Genomic DNA, 24,962 nt, shown 5'->3' on the forward strand with positions numbered 1-24,962 from the left:
TACACATATCCACATGTTCACATGTGTATGTAAACATGTATGTATTTATATGTGTACTCCAAATATATGTATACATATAGTATACACACATAGTATGTGTGTGTATATGTATCTATGTATACTCCAAATTTCAAAGATGAAATTTTAGTGATATGTATTATTAGAGTTAAATTGAGAGAACATTTAAACTTACTATTTACTCTTCTATCTGAGAAACTTGACATGTGGGACAAGAGATTTTTTTTGAATCTTCGAAACAATAAATGCAGGTTTATTTTTTAAATACTGGGACCTGGGCATGCTGTATAAGAAAGACATTGATTCAACCAAATTCTTTGGGCACTGATACGGTGAGGGCTAACAGGGCTAATATAAATGGAAGATATGGTAGTGTCTTGGTTTATGGTCTCTCCGGACGTACAAATCATATAAGGATAAAAAGGTAAAATGCAAGACAATACATAATTAGGAATCACCTGAGTAATATAGTAAATGTCAAGGAATATCTCTTGCCGATGCTCAATTTTCACTGTGCTATGCCCCATATATTTCAACTAGACACTTTGGTGTGAAGCGCAAGGACAAGAAATGTGTTGTCAACATCAGTTTCGTTTATGGGAAAGATGAAAGACTTGGTGAATACAGTGGAGGGTAATGTGCAAGGGAAAGAAAGCAACACAAAAAGCTGAGTGGTAGGAAACAAGAGGGATGTTCCAATAATAAAAGGTAAACAGACAGAGACTGCACTGATGTGATGGAAGTCCTGCAAAATTTTCAGTTTTCTGTCCATAGTCAAACTTTGCCAAAAGTGCACAATATAGATTTAAATTACGTTGGAAGAACAAACCTCTGAGGCTGTATAAATGCAGCCCATGGGGCTGAAGAACCTGATCATGTCCAGAGTAGAGAGATAGGAAAACTTAGGGGAGGCAATTAGCAGCCCATATATACTTAATGAGCTGTTTTAAAGGGTACAGGTGACAATTAGCCTGGTACTTACCCTGTGCCAGAAGGAAGTCATTTCAGTTACTACCAAGGTTGGTCTGTGCAGATGGCTATAAATTATACTTTCCTTTGGCTGGAAATGACTCAGCAATGTCCTTTCTCAACCCCATTGTGTCATTAAGAGGCTGTGAAGGAAACTCATTCCAGATTCCCTTGGGACAAGGTGAGCATGCAATGAAGGCAGAGAATGCCTTTCCTTGGGGTCAGGAGGGCCCCATGAGCAAGATATGGGCTGGTAATGTGATGACAGCAGTGTCCTGCATTCCTGAATGGGATGACAGCAGTGTCCTGTGTATCTTGTTTTGGGATAACACAGAGCCATGTTGGGAGACTGAGGCCATGGTCATGTGACCTCAAGCAAGTCATGCAATCTCTCTGTAGATCAGTCTCCCCACCTAGCTCGTACTCCATAAGAGGATATGATCATAAATAATACTTTGAAAAGAGAAAAAAGAGAAAAAAAGCCCTATACATGGTTAAGAAATCGCCAATACATGCTTTAGAGCTAGATCCAAAGGTGAAGATCAGAATTAAATATGACCTGGACTGGGGGAGGGAGGTGTCACTGAAGATATTCATCCCAGATCCAGTTGAATCCTCAGTCTGGAAGCCATGTTGGGATGAGAATCTATTCCATGGCTCTATCTTTCGCTTTGACTCACATATTGGTAGGGTCTATAGATATTTCTCTGGGAAAAACTCTACCCTGGGCTAACTTGAAAAGGCATCATCCTATCGGTGTATCTGTATGAAGGTATATGTAGTATTTAGCAATAAGTAGCGGTGTTCCTTGCTTTTGAAACCATGAAGGGTGAGCCCATAATGTTAGTTGTGGAAACAAACATACAACTCAAATAAGAAAAGCAGAGGCGATTTATTCAGAGTTTAATGTAGCAAGAGAGTCAGCCACCATCACTTGCATTTGGCAGAGACTCAAATGTAGGCAGGGGAGTGGGAGAGCTTTACAGTGGGCAAAAAGGGACAGCTTCAAGTGTGTCCTGATTGGAGGCTATTGACATAGGGAAGCTGGCTGCAGCCAACTTCCCAGATTACAGCCAACAACCCAGATTACTGGAGTCAACCCCTAGAGTTTCTGCTCCTATAGGTCTGAGGTGGGAAGTGGATACCTGCAGACTGGAAAAGTCTACATAAGGGGTTGGTGGCATATTTGGCTTTCTCTCTGGTCCTAAGCTGGAAGTGGTGACAAAAATTAGAGAAACTGTCATTCATTAATCAAATCCTCAACACTTTTTTTTTTCGTTGAAGAAGTGATTGTTTAGCCTCCTGGATTGTTACTAGAGATAGCAGTCTGGCTTCCCATAAGTCTAGCTTGAGTAGGCTGGCTTCCTTTGTTGTTTATTATAGATAAGGGGTTGGATTACTGGGCAGGCTGCTGCATTTGCAAGTCAGAGTTCTGTTTTTTAGATGGTCTAGCCATTCTCCATGTTGTATTAGTGTCCCGTAGTTAAGACCAAACATTAATGGAGATCTTCATTTAAATTATTATTTTACTAAGACTTGTGTGACCCTGAGCAAGTCACTTCACCCTTCATCTAAGAATAGGAATGTATTACCTGCCTGGCATAGCTCACAGGGTTGTATGTATATCAAATGAGAAAAATTGTATGTAATATGGTAGCTTGTCTCTAGGGTAGGGAATAAATTTTAATGATGACAATGACAGAGACCAGTATGGAATAACAGCTGTCCTTCCTTTACCCCATCTACTCTAAGACATATGAAACCATATTGTACTTGATTGAAAAAGGTTAATTCATATTTATTTAGCATCTTTGGCATACATTAATATTTGAACCACTTTCTTCATGAAGTGTCCCAGTTACAAAATAAATAAGAGAAAATGCATGCTCTCTCTTAAGTCTTCATATTATTAACCATTTTTGGAATAACAGACCCATTTGAGAATTTGATAAAAGTTATGGGTTCTCTCCCAGAAAAATACACATATACATATACACCCAATTTTACACACTGTTTCAAGGGGTTCATAAATGAGGAATCCATTTATATAGATTTTAAAGGCAGAGAGTCTCAACCTGGATTGCATATTAAAAACATCTGGGTAGTTTATAAAACTCCTATTAGGTAGGCTGTACTCTTGGGGGGTGAGACCCGGACATGGTCCTATTGAATGTCTCTCAGATTTAAACTATTTCTTTAAGGCAGTGGTTCTCAAACTTTAATGAACTCCAGAAGCACTTGGAGGGCTTGTTAAACCCTGATTACTGGGCTCAACCCCCAGAGTTTCTGCTCCAATAGGTCTGGGGTGGGAAGTGTATACCTGCAAACTGGAAAAGCTCCTTGGGTGATTCTGGTGCTGACCTCTGATTGAGACTCACAGCCCTAGAGGAGTGAAATCAGAATTACATCTGAGATGTGGCATTGCATATACATAGAGGTCAAACTAAAGCATCCACATGCCATGCTTAGCTCTTCCCCATACAAGGCCACATCTGGGTGTGTGCTCTTGGAAGGAGTAATAACTGAATCTTTGTTTCTCTAGGGTTCACCAGCCTGGAAGTGTGTTTGGAAAACAGAAGGCACCCCTCAGAGTTCAGGCATTGAAACTGATGGATTTCTAGTCCTATGCTGTCTGCTAAGTTCCATCCCACATGGCCCACTATCTCTCAGGCTGTAGACAGCGTGCCCAATTCTGTACTCGCAGTTCACAGAAGGGCTGTGTTCAATACTCCTGCCCCATCCCACACCCTTTGTGGAAGCTTTTCAATTTAGCTCCTCATGGCATCAATGCCTATCATTGCTGGGCTGTTGGCCAAGCAGTGGCCAGGCCAGATTAACCCTTTGGAACAGTGCCCCCTTGTCTTTTACATCCCTGCCTCCTCCTTAGGGGATAGCAGTCTTTCCCTATCTTTTCTTTTCCTCATCATCCAAGGATATAAAAGGCTTTGAGGGGACTCAGGGTAGGGTTTATCAGAGCACATCCCTGGGGAGTTTTGAGGGTTCTTTTTGCTTCAATCTTTCCCATTTGAGCATTCTGCGATAATTCATTCAAGTGCATTGTACTACAGAGTCACTTCCATCCACCCTGCTCTTTAACCTGATACCCAATCTCCCTGGATTAAAGAGTCAGCCACCATCACTTGCGTTTGGCAGAGACTCAAAGGTAGGCAGGGCAGTGGGAGAGCTTTACAGTGGACAAAAAGGGAGGATTAAGGGGGAGGTCAAATAGGTAATTTCTTCGAGTCTAAATTTTCAGTGGAAACTGCCTGTCTGACTTCCCCCTTATCCATACTTCTCCAGGGACCAGAAGATTGGGAAAAGCTTGGGCCAATTAGCTTGAACAACCTTAACCCAGAAATATTAGTGTGATTACAGACTGCATTAAGGTACTTCCCTCTTTGGCAGATGTAAGTGAGCACATTCAAGACAAGGTGAAGGCGGGGCGTGGTGGCCCATGCCTGTAATCCCAGCACTTTGGGAGGCCAAAGCAGGAGAATCACCTGAGGTCAGGAGTTTGAGACCAGCCTGACCAACATGGCAAAACCCTGTCTCTACTAAAAATAAAATATTAGCCAGGCATGGTGGTGCATCCCTGTAGTCCCAGCTGCTCAGGAGCCGGAGGCAGGAGAATCGTCTGAACCCAGGAGGCAGAGGTTGCAGTGAGCCAAGATCACACCACTGCACTCCAGCCTGGGCAACAAGAGTGAAACTCTCTCTCTCTCAAAAACAAAACAACAACCAAAAACCAAAAAAAAAAAAAAAAAAAAAAAAAAAAATGTGAAGAACACCAGAACACTGTCCCCTGACCATTGATGCTCTTACCAGAAGAATATTTGTGCCCTGACATTTCCTTTTCCTGTCACATTTACTCATGTTTTTTGATTTTCTGGTTTGCTGCATTGCACTGTGTAGAGTGGTAAAAAGAGAGCAGTGTCAGAAAATCCATAAAGTAAGGAAAAAACCTTCAGCCAGAACTTCTCCTTTGATAGGCGAAAGAATCCTCCGTTTTTGGTTGAGGAAGCTAAAAAGAAATCTGGAAATCTGGCTTCATCCAATAAACGGTGAGCCATGATCTAATAAGGCACAGTGGCTGGATTAGATGCTAGAGGTGTAGGACCTAAATAGTTTTTCAATGAAAGGTTATCTCTCAATTTTCCACACTCTTTGGAAAAATTGTAAAGATTTATTTACTCTGTAGCGTCAATTCATTCTCAAAAGTATCATATTTAACATATGAGTCTGTCAACAGAACCATTCATAATTTATTCAAGTTTCCTTCAATCCATGATGACTGGTGATTCTCTTGATATCGAGCTGCTTGTAAACTACAAAGATTGATATTTCCAGCATCCCGAGAGATTATTTTCTTAGTGTCATTGCTGTTTATATCCATGTTCTATCAAAGTCAAGGACTTCTGAAATCATCAGTGCTTTGTCACTTTCCAAGCACTTTGCATGTGCCAGGAAGTGGCCAGCATTTCATGTGCATTGTTTCATTTAGTCCTCATAAGAGATTCACAGATGAAGACACTGATCTTGGAAAGGTGAAGTTCACACGGTGAGGAACGTGGCTGCCTGTGCATTCAGTGTGCAAATAAATAAACGCATAAATGCAAAAAATATGTAATTGCAAATATGTATATTATGGATAAGTAAATACAAAAAAAGATGATATTTTCGCTTTATTGACTATTTAGGTCACTGCTTTCTGCTGGCTTGAAGAAATATTAGAGATTAATTGAATCAAAATTATAAAATGATTGGGTGGTTGGGAATTGAAGGCAGTGATCCCTATGCTTCAAGGTGCCTTGTGTAAGTAAGACATGAAGGTCGACACACTGACGCTTTTGTGTAGTTAGCTATGGTGAGGGCACATTTACTTTTGGTTGGGTTAGAGTTGAGAGAGCCAAGGGTCTGTAACAGGCTTTGGGGCTTGTGTGTGAGTGTGTGTCTGTGTGTGTGTGTGGTGGGTGAATGTGTTTGAGATGGGCAAGTAGAGAATACAGAGGTAATGAATAGACCAAGAGGAACAGCAAGCTTTAGTTGGGGGAGAGGGCCACACATTATGGAACACCAAAGACCCTCTTTGTTGGCCCTGCCAACCTTTCCAGACATAGAAATTGAGTGTGATATTGCAGTGTCAGGCTCTCAGGGGACTAAGGTTTCAAGTTGGCTTCTTTCCTTTCATTTTCTTAAGGTTGGAACTTTGGAATATCTGAGCCTTGGATTTTGTTCTACCACTGCCTCTGTTCAATCTCAGATCCTGCAAAATGTTGTTTGAGATAGGTAGTTTACCCGTATATGCTTTAGAAATGGACAAGCAACTTCATGGCGGTGTCTCAGCCTTGCTCTGCCAACTGGACATGAGTTCTAGAAGGAGTTAGGGCTGAGGGTCACCCAACTTGCTTAGTCACCCTTTGTGTTCTCATAAAACACAAGCACATTGTGTCTCATAAAGGTCACACAGTTGTCACCATTCTTTGTTGAGGACAAAGCTGCCTTGGTTATCCCAGGAGAATGCAGTGCAAATGGAGGAAAACTCTTGTTGTATAGCATTTTTAGAGTAGCTGTGTTCTCATTCTTGTTGACTCTCAATGACTCTCAGTGACTTTGTGTCTGGGCCTTGCTTGGGATATGGAACTTGATCTAGTATTTAGAATTGTGATCATTAGGTAAAAGACATCATTTCCCAAAAAGAAACTCTTATTCTGCTTCTTTGTAATTCTGCTCTTACATGTGAGTATAAAAAGCTCTCCCCCTTGCACTGGCATAAAGAAAGCTCTGTTTTCTCACCTCTAACTAAGTAGGCTGAGTTCAGGGTGAGATGAGATTTCAGCTTTTCCCTTTGTTGTAGTCGGGCTTTTCAGACAGAATAATGCATTAATGGATGCACAAACACTTTTATACGATTGGCGAATTGTTCTTGTAGGAGGATAAGATGTAATGTTCATAGAAGTCAGTCTGATCTGCAGCATGAAACCCACCAACACTAAAGTTCCACATCGTGTAAACACCTACACCTTCTGACTTACACTCTTCCTGGGGGGTTGTCTTTGCAGTTCATGCTTGGCTCCTTGTCATGTATAACTTGGGGTTTATTTTTTAAATAGCATGAATTCCTGAATGGAAACAATGGTATCTTTACTTGGTTTTACATTTACCAAAGTATCTTAGAAATGTACAAGCTTCTCAACTTCATGAAAATACATTTTAAAAAGCTGCTGGGAATTGACTCTGAAACTCTGTGGATTCATCTTGCAAGATAATTACCTATCCTTCTGCCTTAGAAATGCTAAGAAGAACAGAGAAGATGGCTTTAAGATCTGATACTTTATAAGAGTAACATAGGGATGAAGAGAACCCTAAGAGGTTCAGATACTTGCTACAAGGTTCTACTGGCCCTGGAGGCTTGAGTCTGTAAGAAATGGGGGTAGGATGTGGGATGCAGTCAGTAGTCTTTTGTGCAATGGACGCTTCCTTGGTCATCTTCAGTCTTTTTATTTTTTATTTGTGTGTGTGTGTGTGTGTGTGTGTGTGTGTGTGTGTGTAGAGATGAGGTTTCACCATGTTTCCCAGGCTGGTCTTGAACTCTTGGGCTCAAGCAATCCACCTGCCTTGGCCTCCCAAAGTGCTGGGATTACAGGTGTGAGCCACTGTGCCTGGCCCATCTTCAGTCTTTCTGAAGGACTGTGTAGTACTGGGACTGCTTGTCAAGGTTTACTAGCCCCTATTCTAGCCTGAGAGCTGGAATTAGGTCAGGGCTGGTATGTGAGATGCCTGTGTCTGGTATGGGACAAGACAAGGATGTGTGTATCAGTAATCTATTGTTGCATAAAAAGTTACCCTAAGATTTAGTGCTTTAAAACAACAAACATTTATTTTCTCACAATATCTGTGGGTCAGGAATTTGGATGCAGCTTAGCTGGGTGTCTCTGCTTCTCCCCAACAGCTGCAATCTGGTTGTCAGCTGGGAGTGTGTTCTCATCTGTGGGCTTGACTGAAGGTTGAACTTGCTTCCAAGCTCATTCATGGAATTGTTGGTAGATTCAATTTCTTTTAGCCTGTGAATGGAGGCCTATTTCTTGCTTGCTCTTGGCTGAAGAGCTCCCTCAGTTTCCTGCCACATAGACTTCTCCATATGGCAGCTGGCTTCCCTCAGAATAAGCAAATGAGAGCAAGAGAGGGCACTCAAGATGGAAAGAGGTCTTTTTGTAATCTGATCTCTCAAATTACCTTATGGAAGAAATGACAATTTACCCTGAGCATTCATAGAAGAGATCTAAGTCTTTATCTTGTAATCAATACCTTTTGGCAATCGATCATTCAAAGCTGTGGGGTTGCTTTTCAGGCTAAGGTCCATGTCTGGTGCCAGAACTACCCTTGATAAGGCAAAAGCATCATGTACTTAATCCTTCATAACTGAAATATGGGTAGCTGTAGTCTTGAATGTGCATTGAGGAAAAACTACTTTCAGCTGCCATCAAGAGTAGGTCTTTGAACCATTTGATATTCATTGGTGAGTAGGTCCTAAAATTTCCTGGGACCTCTGAGGTTGAATGTGACTGTATATTTTATAAACCAGTGGTCTCTTTCTCTCACCCTGGGCCAAACCACCTTAATGGGAAGGGAAATATCTTCATGTCCCTATCTTAGCCATTTTCCTTATCCAAAGGTATTAAATTATGAATTATGCTACTGATAGGATTGTTAATATTCCTTTAAAAAGTCTATCTTATTTATAAAGTAGGAAGGAAAGATGTAAACCATGAAAAAAGACAACAGATTTTATGTCGTCGAGGCAAAAATGACAAATTTTGCAATTTGTCACACGTGATGGAAAGAAACTCTTGAAGAGAGAATCTTGAATAGAGTAATTTCTTTTACACCCAAATTATGCAGATAGATAAATGTTGCATCTCTAATAAACACAAGTAAAAGTAACCATTACCCCACACTGTTGTGTTCATTGCAGACATGGAGGTGAAAACAGTGGGCTGAAAAACGCAAAGCTTCCCCTGGAAGAAGTCCTGCTGGATTTGGCCAATTTCCCTTGACATACTTTAGGTGTCATATTTCCATGGCAGGCTCAGAATTTCACAGCTTTTGTGGTTTGTGACATTGTGATTTACATGGAAATTAAAAAGGAATGACACACCAGACCAGAGGAGTGTGATCTATGAATGAAAAGGATGCTTCTTTTTGAGCCTGAACAGAAATTTCGATAGCTTACACGTCGTGTTTAGGTCTTAACTAAGCCATAGGGCTTTATTAGTCTTTTCTTGAAGGACCTTCAAAAACAAGGTTGTTCAGTTGTACCAAAGTTGGAGGGTGGTGGTGGTGGCTTAAGGCCAAGCAAAGAGCCACATCTTGAAGAGTAGGCTTGCAGTGGACACGGTAACCTGACCGCTATTTCTTTGGAAGAGAGATTCTTGAAGTGTAGAGGTAGTGTAGTGTGATGGGAAGGGACACAGTATGAGCTGTAGAGTCAGAGAACTGGGACTTATACACCCAGCCTTGACCTTCCTGGTTGCATGACCTTGGGCAAGTCAGTCATTACCTCTGGAGACAGTTTTTCTTTTCTGTTAAGAGGAAACAATAATTAAACTGACCCCCATGATGTGATGGATAAATAAAAGATTATTCGTAAACTGTGGTAATTATGCACAACGCAGTTATCAGTAGTTGTGATTTTCAGAGCATTCAAGGCAGCGTCCTCCAGATGGTCTTTTGAAGTATTAATATTTACAACATGATAATATTTGTATTTTTGTTCCCAGACTTAGAATTTATATCGCATCAAAATTAGAAAAATTATTTTCATTAATAGATCTGAAGTGTTTGGAGGGTGGCAGGTGGAGTTGGGAAAGATTGCGGGAGTTGACGGAGACTTTTACTTCATGGACTTTTCTGCAGCTGAAAAATAATTCTGAAAGTGATTGCTTGCTTTGGAATTTATGTAATAGTCTCCTGAAACCAGCTCTGTAGACTGCAGGGGCTTGGGATTGGGTTGGAAGAGGTCTTCATTACTTCCTATGCTTGGGAGAGAGGAGGTGAAAGTCTTCTCGAGTCCTAGCTCATTGCCTTTTGAGGTTTGAGGTGTTTTCTTGATGCACTAGGTTTCAAAACCTTTTCTCCTCCAAGATGTTAAACAACAAAAGAATTGCCCCATCCACCCCCACCAAAGGTCAATTGCTGGCCTTCCTCACCTTCCAGGCTCAAGTCGTGTGTGTCTTTTACCTGTGGCTTTAGTCCTGCCTACTTCCTGAACCAGTTCTGACCAGAGGAAGTGAGCAGCACCCTCAGTACACCAGCTGGAGTCAGAGCCCCTTGAGAGCTTCTTGCTGGCCAGATCCATTCACAACACCAGATCCTTCACTTACCCTGTTAATTCCTCAGCTTCTTATTGGTGCCCCTACAGGGTTGCTTCTTACCTCCCATGCCCTTCTGCTGCTGTGAGGCCCTAGAGCCCCTGTGCTGCCATCTGACTTGAAGCATTGTGTGCTGCTGCCCCAAAGTGGCTGTTTTTGTTAAGATTCTCCAGGAAAACAGAACCAATAAGGGAGAGAGAAAGAGAGAGAGAGAGAGATTTATGATGAGTTGGCTCATGTTATCCTGGAGTCTGGCAAGTCAAAAGCTTGTTCAGTGGAATGCCAGGCTTAAGACCTGGGAAGAGCTGATGTTGCAGTTCAAGTCTGAAGGCCATTAGGCAGGAAAATTCTCTTTTACTTGGAGTAGGTCAGCTTTTTGCTCTTTTTAAGCCTTCAGGATGAGGCCTACTCACATTATGGAGGGCAATCTGCTTTGCTTAGTCCACTGATTAAAATGTTAATCTCCCCAAAAATCACCCTCACAGAAACATCCAGAATAATGTTTGACCACATCTTTGGGCAGCCAGGCCCAGCCAGGTGGACATAAAATTAGCCATCACAGTGGTCCTTTTGGATTTCCTTGACTGAAGCCTATCTGTTTATCTTCCCCTTTCATCCTCTGTATTAGATACTGAACACTGGAAAAGAATTGTCTTCCTTGTACTAGGGTGGTTGTTCACTCTCCATCAGCTCAATCCTGGTTTCCTTGCCTTTCTAACTCATAATTCAGAAGTCCTCCTAGCATGCTCATGTTTGGGAATGTCCTAATGACTGGTAAGAATAAAAAATGGAAATGGAGTCTTGTTTCTACATAGGGAGGCAGAAGCTTAGCTATCAGTTAATTACCCTCTTAATTAACTGCACCACCGGTGCAGGAGGCTGAGTATATTGGAATGTAGGCAAACTTTGGATCAGACAGACTTGGGACCAAATACTGACTCAGCTTTGTGCCCTTAGCTAGTCACCCAGTCTCTCTTAGCTACCATTTCCTTACCCTCAGATGTGGATAAGGATACTAAATCTGCAGGATTTTTTAAAGATTAAATGAGACAATGAAGGTATGCAAGCTAGCTGGCACATAGGAAATTCATAGCAAGTATATTTATACATCATTATTATTATTGCCATACCAATAATTACTTACTACTGAAAAGAACAAAGATATATAGTATCACTTGCTAAATAGGATTTTTAATAGGGTTTCTAAATAACTCCAGCTGGACAGCAGGAAACCATGGAAGATTTTTATAAGGAATCAAAATGTTAAAAAACTTAGTCAAATTTATAATTCTTCCTGGAAGGAAAATAGCTTTTTTATTTTATGGGAGAAAAAACCCTTGAAATTTACTTATTGAAACAGGTCATCAAGTTCTGAGGAGAACATGAAGAAAGATTACAAAATATAGGACATATACTGGGACATCAAATGATTAATTCTGACCAAACTCAACAGATGTTCAGCAAATCAGTGATTCATTTAAAAGATGGCCCTGTTGTGTTGTCACTAGTGCTCACATAGGCTCAATAAACCAGTAATAGGAAAAACACTTAATGTGCCTAATTTGTCTTTGAGACACCATTATGTCTAATAAGTACACAATGTCTGGGCTCTTAATGATAGGAATTTTTTTTTCCAGAAAGTAGACAGGTTGGTGTAATGACTACTAAAGAAATATGAGACACAAAGAGGGATGGAAGCCTTATCAATCTGGCAGAAACATCTGGCAAGGATATGATGGAAGGAATGAGGTGATAGGGCCAAGTTCCCACAGCCTCATCACCTGCTTCAGGAGGAGAGAAACCACCCACTTGAGGATATTGTCATCCTTGCAGCTGAACTGAACAGTGTGATTTGGCCACTCGCAGTCAGATTATGTCAGCAAAGGAAGAAGGCACTGCTCTTTGGGAGTGTCAGACATTCCATGAATTAAGAATGACATAGGAAATCATTAGAAAATCTTGATATGTCGTAATATAATCGAAAACTTAATTTAGAGAGATGCTCATTTTAATTTTGACTTCTCTTAGTAATTAAAGATAACATAGTTTACTGATATAACCAATGTACCTCAATGTCAGAGTGCAATAAAATATCTATGTATAAAGAATAACAATAAAATGAACACCTGTGGACCAGTACTTTAGAATTTTCTCTGTGTGACCTCTAGTCTGACAAAACCAGATTTGCTGGCCCATTGCAATGAGGAAAACCACACGCTGAGAATCATAAGATGTCTCACCAAACAAAGGAAAAGATGGAAGTATTATAGGATTTGGGGAAAGGGTGGAGTTTAGGCTCAAAGCAGCATCAGGTAACCCAAGGTCCTGTTTCCTTGGAATCTACAAAGTTAAGATAGACATGGAAGGCTGAGTCCAGAAATCCTTTATCTGGTGCTCTGTAGCTGAGTTGTGAATCAAGAATGCTGCTCTCTGTCAAAGTGACTTAGATCCTCAGTCAAGAGCAGAATGTCTCATATTGATTTAATTTCAAACAGCAAAGCTTTTGATAGTCTATGATCTTAGAGAACAAAGTTTCTCTAAACTATGTAGTAAGTTCATTGGTGACAAAGAAAAATTAACCAAGGAAGAGGGATAGTGAATTCTGGTGAAGGGGTTTCATTTTAAATAGGGTAGTCAGGGAGTGTTTCATATATAAGTAAACCAAGGAATGACTCATGCAGATGCCATGGAGAAGAGCATTCTGGGCAGACAGAAGTGTGAAGGTTGAGGTGAGAGTGGGTCTTGAATGTTAGATGTTAGAGGCCCGAGGGTGTGGAATGGAGGGAAGGTGAGAAAACACGGTAGGATACAAGGTTATTGCAGTAACTAGGGGCCAGTTAATGCAGGATCTTGCAAATCATTGTGGTAATTTTGGCTTTTACTTTGAATGAAAAGTGAAGTCATTGCAGGACTTGGAGCAGAGAAACACCAAGATCTAGCTTATGTTCTGATAGGACCACTCTAGTTTCTGTGTTGACAGTAGACTCAATAAGGGTAGGGTAAAAGCAGGGAGACCAGTTAGGAGGTTGCAGCACTCACCCAGGTGAGAGAATTCAATGCCTTGGACCTGAGTAGGTGGCAGAAGAGGTGAAGACAAATGGTCAGATTCTGGATAAATGTTGAAGAACTGATAGGATTATGATGCTCTATGTCTATTCTCTTAGTGCTCACAGTAACTATTTTAATGTGCTTACTCAACTTATCAAAGTCTAAAGTTTATCACATGCTCACTGTATTCTATAATAATTAAAGATGTTAGAATACTTTAACTTCTTTTAAACTCTTTTAAGTCATATGTTATGACCATCTACATTTTTATGGTCTATTCTATTCTCATATGTGTTAGATATTTTATTGAATACAATTGATGTTTGTTTATATTTATCTATATTTTCTTCATGATTATTTCTTCCATCTCAGATATTTAATCTAGTGTTACTTTTTCTCTGCCTAAAGTATATTCTTTATATTCTAAATATATCCCAAGTCATTTTGTTATTTCTTTCAATTTTAACAAATTTCAAAATAGTTTTAGATTCGTAAAACAGTTACAGAGAGTACAGAGAATTCCCATATACACTACATGGTGTCCTCTGTTATTAACATCTTATATTACTATGGTACATTTGTAACAATGAGTCACTATCAATACATTATTATTAACTAAAGTTCGTACATCCTTCAGATTTCTTTAGTTTACCTTTAGTGGCCTTTTTCTGTTAACGGATTTCATCTAGAATGCAATATTACTTTCAGCTGTCATATCTTTGTAGGCTCCTCTGGACTGACAGTTTTTTATACTTTCCTTGTGCTTTAAGACCTTGACAGGTTTCAGGAATTTTGGTCAGATATTTTATAAAATATCCTTCAGTGGGAATTTGTCTGATATTTTTCTTATGATTAAACTGGGATTTTGGAAGGAAGACCACAGAGATAAAGTACATATTAGTGCATTTTATCAGCATATATTACCACTATCGATGTTAATCTTGATCACCTGGCTTAAGCAGTATTTGTCAGGTTTCTCTGCTATAAAGTAACTCTTTTTCTTCCTTTCCCTATTGTGCCAGAGTGAGGAGTTTTACTCCACCTCCTAGAAATGAGGATATGTACATAAATTATTTGAAATTAATCTCTATGGAAGATTTGTCTCTTTTACCCCATCTATATAAGTCTGGACTCATGGAGATTTATTTGATACTTTGGTTTTAGAATCCAATACTACATTATTTTGTTACTTACATTGTTCAGCTGTAGCTATTGATAGTTCTTTCAGGCTGGCTCTGATGTCCCTTTGACATGCCTCCGCACCACACCCCCCCAACATCATTTTGGTTTCTTGAGCCCTTTCTTACCTTCTGGCACCATGAGATGCTCCAGGCTCCTCCTGTATGTTGTCCTGCCCCAGCCCTAGAATCAGTTATTTCTCTAAGGAACCATGGCTCCTTTTATTGGAGAACGGAATTAGAAACCAAGACCTGGGAACTAGATGTGCTCATTGCTACTGGGATGTTAACGCTTCTAGGCCCTCTGAGCTGAGAGAGCAAGAAAATATATGTGGGTATGCTAACTCATGTATACAGTATACACATATCTATAAATATTTCTATATGTATCCATCTGTGTGTACATTAAGCTAAACATGGATCACATGGATTACTATGTGGATCATTCTAGCCTTCTTCTTTTGCTTATCTGTAACCTCCCACTCCAACAGAAAGAAACCTGTTTCCCCCCATTAGGCATCCACTTACCTAATTCCATTATACATATATCATGGTTTCAGGATTGTTAACCTGTGACTTGTGGAAAAACTTTATCTAGGAGAGTACCATGCTTATATACCATTCCTTTGGTCTTCAGTCTTGTAATCTACACTCACTTCCAAAGTTATTTAGGTCATCCACTCCCCCTTCCCACAACCTTTTTCTGTGAGGTTTTCTCAAACATTTGTAACACAGCTAGATTCTTTTGTCTCCATCCCACCCTGACACACCTTGACCTTCAAAATAATATTTTTTAAATTTGCATAACTTAAGGTTCCTTCTTTGTACTGTCAAATACTATGCACTTGATGAAATTGTCTTCTGAAGTGGTTATATCATTTTGTATTCCCAACACCAATGAATGACAGTTCCTGCTGCTTTGAATTCTTGGCAGCAATTATCATTGTCAGTTTTTTGGATATTAACTACTATAGTAGGTGTGTAGTAGCGTTATTCATGTTATGTGTCCTTTTGTGTCTGGCTTATTCCATTGAGCTCAGTGTTTTCAAGTTTCATCCATGTTGCAATATGCATCAGGATTTTATTCGCTTTTAAGACTGAATAATATTCTATTGTATGGACAGTTTATATTTTGTTTATCCTTTCATCTCCTGATGGCCACTTGGGTTATTTCTACCTTTTGGCTATTGTGAATAATGCTAGTGTAATCACTGTATACAAGTATTTTTTGAGACCTTGCTTTCAATTCCTTTGGGTATGTACCTAAAAGTAGAACTGCTGGGATATATGGTAATTCTATATTTAACTCTTTGGGAAACTGCCAAACCATTTTCCACGGTGCTACACCATTTTAAATTTCCACTATTAATGCATTTTTCTTCACTTTTATAGGTTAATTTCGTTGTATAGAGCGTTCTAGGTTAGTGTTTTCTTTTTCTAAACAATTTAAATATTTCATTCTACCCTTTTCTTGCTTGCATGTAATTCTTATCCTTGTTTATCTATAGGTAACTTTTTTTTTCTTCTGCCTTCTTTCAGTATTATTTGTTTTGACTTTCTGCAGTTTGAATATGAGCCTAGGTGTAGGCATTGCTATTTTTTTTTTTTTTGTATTTATTCTGTTTGATGTTCTTGGAGCTTCCTGAATCCATGCTTTGGGTCTCATGAATTTTGGAAAGTTCTCAGCCATTTTTACTTCAAATATTTCTTTTGCTTTGTTTTCTCTTGCTTGTCCCTCTGGCATTCCAATTATGTATATATTGCAGATCTATCTATGTATCTATGTACCTATCTATGTATCATTTCCTTTGGATATTGTCACACAGTTTTGAATGTTCTGCTCTGTTTTTTCTTTCTTTTTTTTGTCTTTACATTTCAGTTTAGGAAGTTTATATTGACCTATCTTCAAGTTCACTGAATCTTACCTTGGCCTTGTCAATCTACCAATGAGCTCACTGGAGGCATTTTTCCTTTTTGTGACTGGGTTTTTGATTTGTAGCATCCTTCCTTAGAGTTACCATCTCTCTGCTTACCTTCCCATCTCTTCCAAGTGATCTACTTTTTAAATTTCAATGCTTAACATATTAATAATCATTTTTAAAAATTCCCTGTCTAACCATTCCAAGATCTGAATAAAATCTGAGTATGTTTCTCATAACTGCATTCTCTCTGGAGACCATTTTGCCTACCTTTTGGCATGCCTTGCAATATGTTGTTGAAAGCCATATGTGTTGTATTGGATAGAAATTGAGGTAAATAAGCTATTTGAGGATTACTATGTTGAACTGGCTGAGTGGGCTGTGCTTAATGTCTGCTGCAGCTGTGTGCACCATAGGCATCAAGTACCTCCAAGTCCTTGTTGTGTCTCTCCTCTTGACTTTGGGTTTCCTTATGTGCTTCTCCTCAAAGAGTCTGTGTCTTATAGCTCTTTTGGTTATAATCCACTGTTATTATACTGGAGCCTTGTTGGTGTGGTGGTAGAAGGTGGGAGAGGGGTTGTTTCATAATTTTCCAATTACTTATCAGTGTTTCGATGGGCCTTTGTCTTGGAGCTGCGACCTTCGTAAGTATTCGTCCCATGGTGTAGGTGTAGCTTTTTGCCCTCTTTCCCCTTCCCCTACTCCATCTCATGGCTGCAGCACCCTGAACAATTTCTCTGAAGCCTTGACCCTTGTTGACTGCTCTCTGCCTTAACCCTCAGTAGGTGAGACAGGAAGGCTAGTGTGGGCTGATACGGGGAGTATCTCCCTCCTCCATCTGGGATAAGGTATCGGAATTGGGCTCTGGCCAAGTCCTTTCACCTGGAGGGTAGGCATTTTGTTGTAGGACTTTCTCCTTAGTTCAGCCAAAAGTCGGGTTCTTGTCATACGGTCATGAAAGATTAGGCTCGCAGACACTTTGAAGGGTGAGAAAAATGGAATTTATTGGGTGAAAAGGAAAAAAAATGGGAAACAGGGACTCTCAGCAAAGCGAGAATCCTGCTAACCAGTTTCTCGCCTCACAGATTGAATTCCAGGTTACCACCCAGACCAGGAGAGGCCAGTCTCCTCCCTCCTGCAAATGACGACTTGAACTTCCCAAGGCTCTACCCCGGTGTGCACTCCTCCCAGTGCACAAGCCAGTGGGAAGTTCTGCCAGGGAGCCCTTTTTATCTGGCTGTCTCAATTTGTTATGGAGAAGGCTCTGGGCATATTTCACGATGATTACTCTTCCCCTCCCCTTGACAGAGCCTTGAAAAGATCTTTGTTGGGTCCTCACTGTGAGAAAAGCCTTGTAGCGTTCTTGGAGGTAAAGCCCACAAATGCCTGCAGGTCCTCCTAGAGCTGCAGGGTATCCAGGAGTTTCTCACTCTTGTGCTAGTTCACACCCAACCTCCAGAAGTTTGTCACAATTGCCATTTAAGTATTCCTACCAGTTCTTGGCTCTAGTTGCTTCTCCTCCAGCTCAGAAGATCTCTGTTGTTTTCCCCTGGATGTGCCTATCTCTCCTAATTTGGGGTTGTTGATTTGGCCAATGAGCTCAGTTCTGTTAGGCCAAAAAGCAATATTGATTTCTAGTTTGGCCAGCTTCTCGCTGTAAGGATGGGAGTGGTAACTTACAAGATCTTTACAAGTGAGAGCTGAAACTGGAAGTCTCTGGTTTAGTTAAATTTTTAGTCTTTTGTTTTGAGGACTAGGCTCTGATTTGTTTTATCTTGCCCACATTTCTATCTAAGGGGTCTGGGGAGTCATGCCCTACAAACCATAAGTTCTCATCAGATGTTTTTTTTTTTTTTTTTAATCCTGTATATTATGACTTACTTTCCAATCTGACTCTGACTCTGGCATAGCAAGGAAGAAAATAAAAACATTTTACCCCAAAACATGTTTCTCTGCCATATCTTGAAATGGCCCTGGAAAGCCGTCCTTTGTGGGGGAAAATCTGCATCTGTAAAGAATCTCTATTAACATAGCTAGATTGTTTTTTTCCAGGCCCTCCCAATCCTGAAGAGATTAACTAAAAGCACCTTTTAAAGATCTGAATAGGAAACATTTGCCATCTATTGTCTCTCAGAGCAGCCACTATAAGACTTCAAAAGAACTTTGGTCTCCACAATCTTTTATCTTAACCTGAACATTTCCTTTCTGTAGATCCCAGGTCTTCTGACCAGTTGTCAACCAGAAAATATTTACTTTTACCTATATCCTGGAAGCGACAGCCACCCGCCGCCCGCGTCCCCCTCCCCACTCCCCTTTGAGTTGTCCCGCCTTTCTGAACCAAACCAATGTACTTCTTAAATGTATTTGGTTGATGTCTCATGCCTCCCTGAAACACATCAAACCAAGCTGTACCCCAACCACCTTGGGTACATGTTCTCGGGACCTCCTGAGGGCTGTGTACCTCATATTTGGGTCAGAATAAATCTCTTAAAATATTTAAAATCTCTGTGTATCACTCATATTTGGGTCAGAATAAATCTCTTAAAATATTTTACAGTTTGACTCTTTTTGTCAACAGATTCTTATATTTTCAAACTTTTTTCTTTTTTCAAAACACATTTTTTTACGAAAATCAATTGTATCACTACACACTACCAATAAACAATCTGAAAATGAAATTAAGAAAATAATTCCACTTATAAAAGCACCAGAGAACAAAATACTTAGGAATAAATATAACCAAGTAAGTGCAAGATTTGTACACTGAAAACTACAAAATAGGGTTGAAAGAAAGAAGACCAAAAGTAGCAAAGACTATGTGTTCATGTATTGGAAGACTTCATATTGTTAAAATGGCAATATTCTCCAAATTGATCTACATATTCAAAGCAATCTCTATCAAAATCCCAATTTTTTTTTTTTTTTTTGCAGAAATAGATAAACTAATTTTCAGTTCATTGGAAATACAACAGACCATTGAATAGCCAAAACAATCTTGAAAAAGTACAAACTGGAAGACTTACATATCCTGATTTGAAGACTTATTACAAATCTACAGTAGTTAAAATAGTGTTGTACTAGTATAAGGATAGACATATAGATCAATAGTATAGGATTAAGAATTTAGAAATAAGCTCAAACATTTATAATCAGTTGGTTTTTGGTAAGAGTGCCAAGAACATTCAGTGGGTGAAAAAATAGTCTCTTTAATAAATGATGCTGGGATAACTGGAAAACCCCATGTAAAAGAATGAAATTGAACTTCTTCCTCACTCTATATACAAAAATTAACTCCAAATAAATCAAAGACTGAAATGTAAGAGATAAAACCATAAAACTCTTAGAAAGAAATGTAGGTGTAAATTTTTACGACCTTTGGTTAGGCAATGGTTTCTTAAATATAGCACCAAAAGCACAAACAGCAAAAGAAAAAGACTTTATACTTTGTCAAAAATTTAAACTTTGACTTATCAAATGATGCCATCAAGAAAGTGAAAAGACAACTTGCAGACTTGGAGAAAATATCTGCAAATAATTTAGCTGATAAGAGTCTACTATCCAGAATATATAGAGAACTCTTACAACTCAACAACAAAAAGACAATCAAATACAATTGATTTTTGTAAAAATATTCATGTATAAAAATGGGCAAAGAATTTCAATAAACATTTCTCCAGAGATGATATGCAGGTGGCCAACAAGCATATGAAGAGATGCTCAGCATCATTAGTCATTTGGGAAATGCAAATCAAAACATCCAGGAGACACCACCTCACACCAACTAGGATGGCTAAATAATAAACAAAACCAAAACCCAGAAAACAAGTATCGATGAGCATCTAGAGAAATTGGAACCTTCATATGTTGATGGTGGGAACATAAAATGGTGCAGCCTCTATGGAAAACAGTTTGGTGGTTCCTCAAAAAGTTAAACATAGAATTACCATATGACTCAGCATTTCCACTACTAAGTATATGCCCCCCACAACTGAAAACATCTTCCAACAACAATCTGCACACAAATGTTCACATCAGCATTATTAATAATGTCCAAAAAGTGGAAACAACCCAAATGTTCATCAACCAATGAAGAGAGAAACAAAATGTATATATCCCTACAATAGAGCATCATTCAACCATAAAGAGGAATGAAATATGGATACAAATTATGACTTGAAAATATTATGTTCAGTGAAAGAAGCTAGTAAGAAAAAAATCACATATTGATTCAATGTAGATAAAATGTTCAAATGGGCAAATCCATTGAGACAAAAAGACTAGTGGCTGTCAGTAAATGGGGAGGGGAGCATTGGGATATATGAGTTTTCTTTTTGGGATGATGGAAATATTTTGAAATTAGACAGCACTGATGGTTCCATAATACTGTAAACATGCCAAAAACCATTGAAATGTTTAATAGTGTTCAACCCTTTAATATGGTTAAAACGGTGAATTTTGTTATGTGAATTTTATCTCAACAACAATTTTTTAAAAACATTCATAATAGTTATTTTATATTCTGCATCTGTTAATTCAAAATTCTGAAGTCTTTGTTGATCTGATTCTGCTATTTTTGTCTTTGCTTCACTGATGATGTTATTTTCATGTGTGTTTTCTAAGTTTTGACTGCGAGCTGGTCTTTTTCTTTGGAATGTCATTTGTGGAATTAATTTGAAAATTTGATTGAAATTGTGTTTTTTTTCAGAGTAATTTCACATTTATTTCTTGCAGATACAGACAACCTGGGATGAATTGAAAATAAGTTTGAGTTTGTTTTTGTACTCTCAGTTATTGTGGATTAGATCACAGGCCCATGAGAGCTTATTTTTTGGTTATGCATTCTCAGGGGAAATTTCTTCTCTCTTTTACGTAGCACCAAAGTCAAGATAAGTTTCCTTGAGGTCTTCTTCTCAATGGCCAGTTTATTTCTCTCCATCTTTACCATCAGGCACAGTTCTTCCATGTCTCACGTGGCGATTCTTCTTTTAGACTCCTGATGTTTGGTGAGTCCTAGGCTTCATCTCTTCTTCTCTCCAATCTTGCCATCATCAGAGTGTAAACTCAGTATATTCAGGGTTCAGCAGAAACCTTCACAAAGAAAGAGCTAGCTTTGGTGTTTTCTTGTCTCAGGGTTCCTGCTTTTATTTTATTTTTGGTCATTGTGGATTGTTTCCCTTCTGCCAACTCATTTAAAAGGACATTTAGCAAGCCTTAACCTTTATTTTAGTGGTTTCAGTGGGAGAGTCGTTCAGTCTAACTACTTAACCATTTCACCAAAAATAAAGTAGAGGTTCATATTTTGACCTTGTTATTGGTTAGAAGAGGGTCCCTGTTGTTGGTTTCCTAGGAGTCAACTGCATACATGGGTCAGAAGCACCGACACAATACTCAGGTGCTTCTTGCCTTCTACTTAGCCAGTGTCATTGGCCTAGGCTAAGGGATGGGGAAGAAGAGTGCAAGGCACATGCTCAATGATCCTGGACAAACTCCGGCCTTTGTAGTGCTCTGGTGATGGGCTGCTGTTGAACTCGGGGCCACGCAACAAAGGCTTCACCTGAAAGCTGTGCAGACTTCTTTTCCATGGGTAGAAAGGTCTGAAATAAGCACTCTGACCTGTTTAACTCCAAATCATTGTCTCTTTATCCAGAGGATGTCCACACCAGGACGGTAGTACATGGGGTTGGACAGCAGGTAGGTGGGAAGTTTTTTCTTCCGGACACATTATCTGTCTCTGCTGCTCTTGCCATCCACGCTATTTGGTAGATCAGTCTCTATTTGAAATCCTCCTCATCACCCGTTCAGTTTCCAATCCAACTCCACCTGGCTTCTATCCCATTCCACTCCAGAGAAACACCTTTCACCATTTTCATTAATTATCTTTTAGTTTATTCAAAATTTACTTCGGATTCTCATCTCACTTGGCCTCTCATCACTGGATGCTGTTGAACACCTCCTCCTTCCTGAAATTTTACATGCCTTGGCTTCCTGGTTTTCCTCCTATCTCTATAGCCATTTCCTCTCAGGGAAATAGTTTCTTTCTCTCCAACTATTTCTCAGGGAAATAGTTTCCTTCCTTCCTTCCTTCCTTCCTTCCTTCCTTCCTTCCTTCCTTCCTTCCTCCCTCCCTCCCTCCCTCCCTCCCTCCCTCCCTCCCTCCCTCCCTCCCTCCCTTCCTTCCTTCCTTCCTTCCTTCCTTCCCTCCCTCTCTTTCTTTCTTTCTTTCTTTCTTTTTGTTTTTCCAAGGACACGGTCTCACTCTGTCACTTGGGCTGGAGTGCAGTGGTATGATCACAGCTCACTGTAACCCTGAACACGTAGGCTCAAGGGAGCCTCCTGCCTCAGCCTTCCAAGTAGCTGGGACTACAGGCTTGTGCCACAATGCCTGGGTAATTTTTAAATGTTTTGTTGACACAGGGTCTTGCTATGTTTCCTTGGCTGGTCTTTAACTCCTGGCCTCAAGTGATCCTCCTGCCTTAGCCTTACAAAGTGTTGGAATTAGAGGATTAGAGGCATAAGCCACTGTACCCAACCCACCAAATAACATTTTTCTTATTCTCCAGTCATCCTCCCATTCTTCCGTCTCTATCTTTTTAACAAATACTTAACAAGCTCTATGTTTGAGATGGAATTGACCAGTGAATAAGATAGGCATGGTCCCTGCTTCAAAGCGTTTGCAATCTAGTGTGGTAGAAACAAATTTTAAAGTGAGTTATGGGAATATATCACCAGGGACCCTAGTCAATTCTGGGAGGTTGACCTCAACACTCATATCTAAAAGATAAGTCATAGCCAGTTGGCCATTGTGAGTAGTCAGGTATGGGAAGCAGCACATTCAAAGACCCAAAGGCAAGAGAGAATGTGTGTCTGAGGGGTTGAAAGCAGCCTGGCATGGACACAGCAAAGGGAGGAGTGGTGAGAGAGGAAGCGGGAGAGGTAGGCAGGAGTCATGTTTATAGTCTTGTGTGCAGGTTTAGGAATGAATTGAAAGCTGGCCAGAAGGAAAGTGGCGAGAGTAGTTTGGAGCCCATTGTGGAACCTCAGAAGAGATAAGGATGATTTGGCCAAGGGTGGTGCAGTGTGCCAAATAAAAACAAATCCAAGTTAGGTAAGGGGGGAACTTTATTGAAAAGGATGATTGCAGTGGGGGGTAAGGAGAACTATTGCAAGAGGGAGAATGCTCTGACCATGAGATTTTTAAGTGGATCCCAGGAAAAAGGCTTTTCTTTTGTAGGGAGGAGTGAATAAGGCTGGAAAGAACTGGGTGTGGGGAAGTGGGATGAACTGGGGCAGGTGGAGGGATCAGACATTAAATCTGAGAATGCTTTATCCTGGGGTCAGCCTGTTCTCAGGAGGGACCTTCAAGCCGGAGCCACACTCCTCAGGCTGAGGGTGGGTCAATGTTAGGGACTGAAGAAAAGAAAGAAACTTAACTAAAGTTTGGTCAAATCAGATTAATGGGCATCTTATTTTGATTGATCAGTGGGGGCACACAGTTCATCTGATGGTTTATGAAGCAAAGAGTGGAATTGGAGGGTCTGAGCCTGACTTTGCCATAGTAAACAAAGTTGGGTGGGGGGTATCCAAGGGTCTTATCTAAGTTACAGGAGAAGAGGATACTTTGCAATAAGTCATTTTCTAGAGCACAAAAGAGTAGGAAATCTCTTAATCACCACTGTTATCTGGAAGCACAGGACTCAAGTAAAAGTCAACATTGTAAAGTGGTTTGGAGGGAGTAAACCTATTTAAGAAATAATCAGCAGTAGGTCGGTTCACAGGTTGTGCTGATTGAATGTCAGAATGAAGAAAAGAGAAGAATTAAGGATGTCTTGAAGTCTCTGACTTGGGGACTGAGCGAGCGACAGTGTGCCAATGAAGACAGTGACATAGAAATAAAAAGTAATTTGGTATGATGGCAAGATGGAGGAGATAACCATAGATATTGTCAGTTTCTCTTCTACTCATACCCTCTTGGTCATCAAATTATTTCCGTCTTATCTCTTAAATGTGTCTTGAAGCCAACTGCTCTGCTCCTGCCTTAGTTCACACTTCCATCCTCTGTTGCCTGCACTATTAAATTCACTTTCCAACCAGGCTCTTTGCACCCAGGTATGTTCTCACAATCCCACATGCATCTTCCACATTCTGCTGGGATAATATATCTAGATGGATTACAGCATGCCACTCATGCTTTCAAAAGCTTCCCAGTTGCACATGTGTGTGGGCCTCCAATAGACTTTCTTCCTTAGTTTCCTTAAACTTAAGGAGAGTTTGGAATGATAAATAAAGGTTTTAAGACATACCTCGCCCTGTCCCCTCCCTAAATAAGTTACTGTTCCTCTTTAGAAATTTATCTTTACCTTTTATTTCCTTTAATAATTTTTGTTCCTTTGTAATTTCTTTCATTGGATTTTGAGTTCCTTTAAGGAAGGTCCAGCGTCCTTAACTTTTGTCTCCCCAGTGCG

The sequence above is a fragment of the Pongo abelii genome, chromosome 14, assembly GCF_028885655.2.
Source record: "Pongo abelii isolate AG06213 chromosome 14, NHGRI_mPonAbe1-v2.0_pri, whole genome shotgun sequence".
NCBI lineage: Eukaryota > Metazoa > Chordata > Mammalia > Primates > Hominidae > Pongo > Pongo abelii.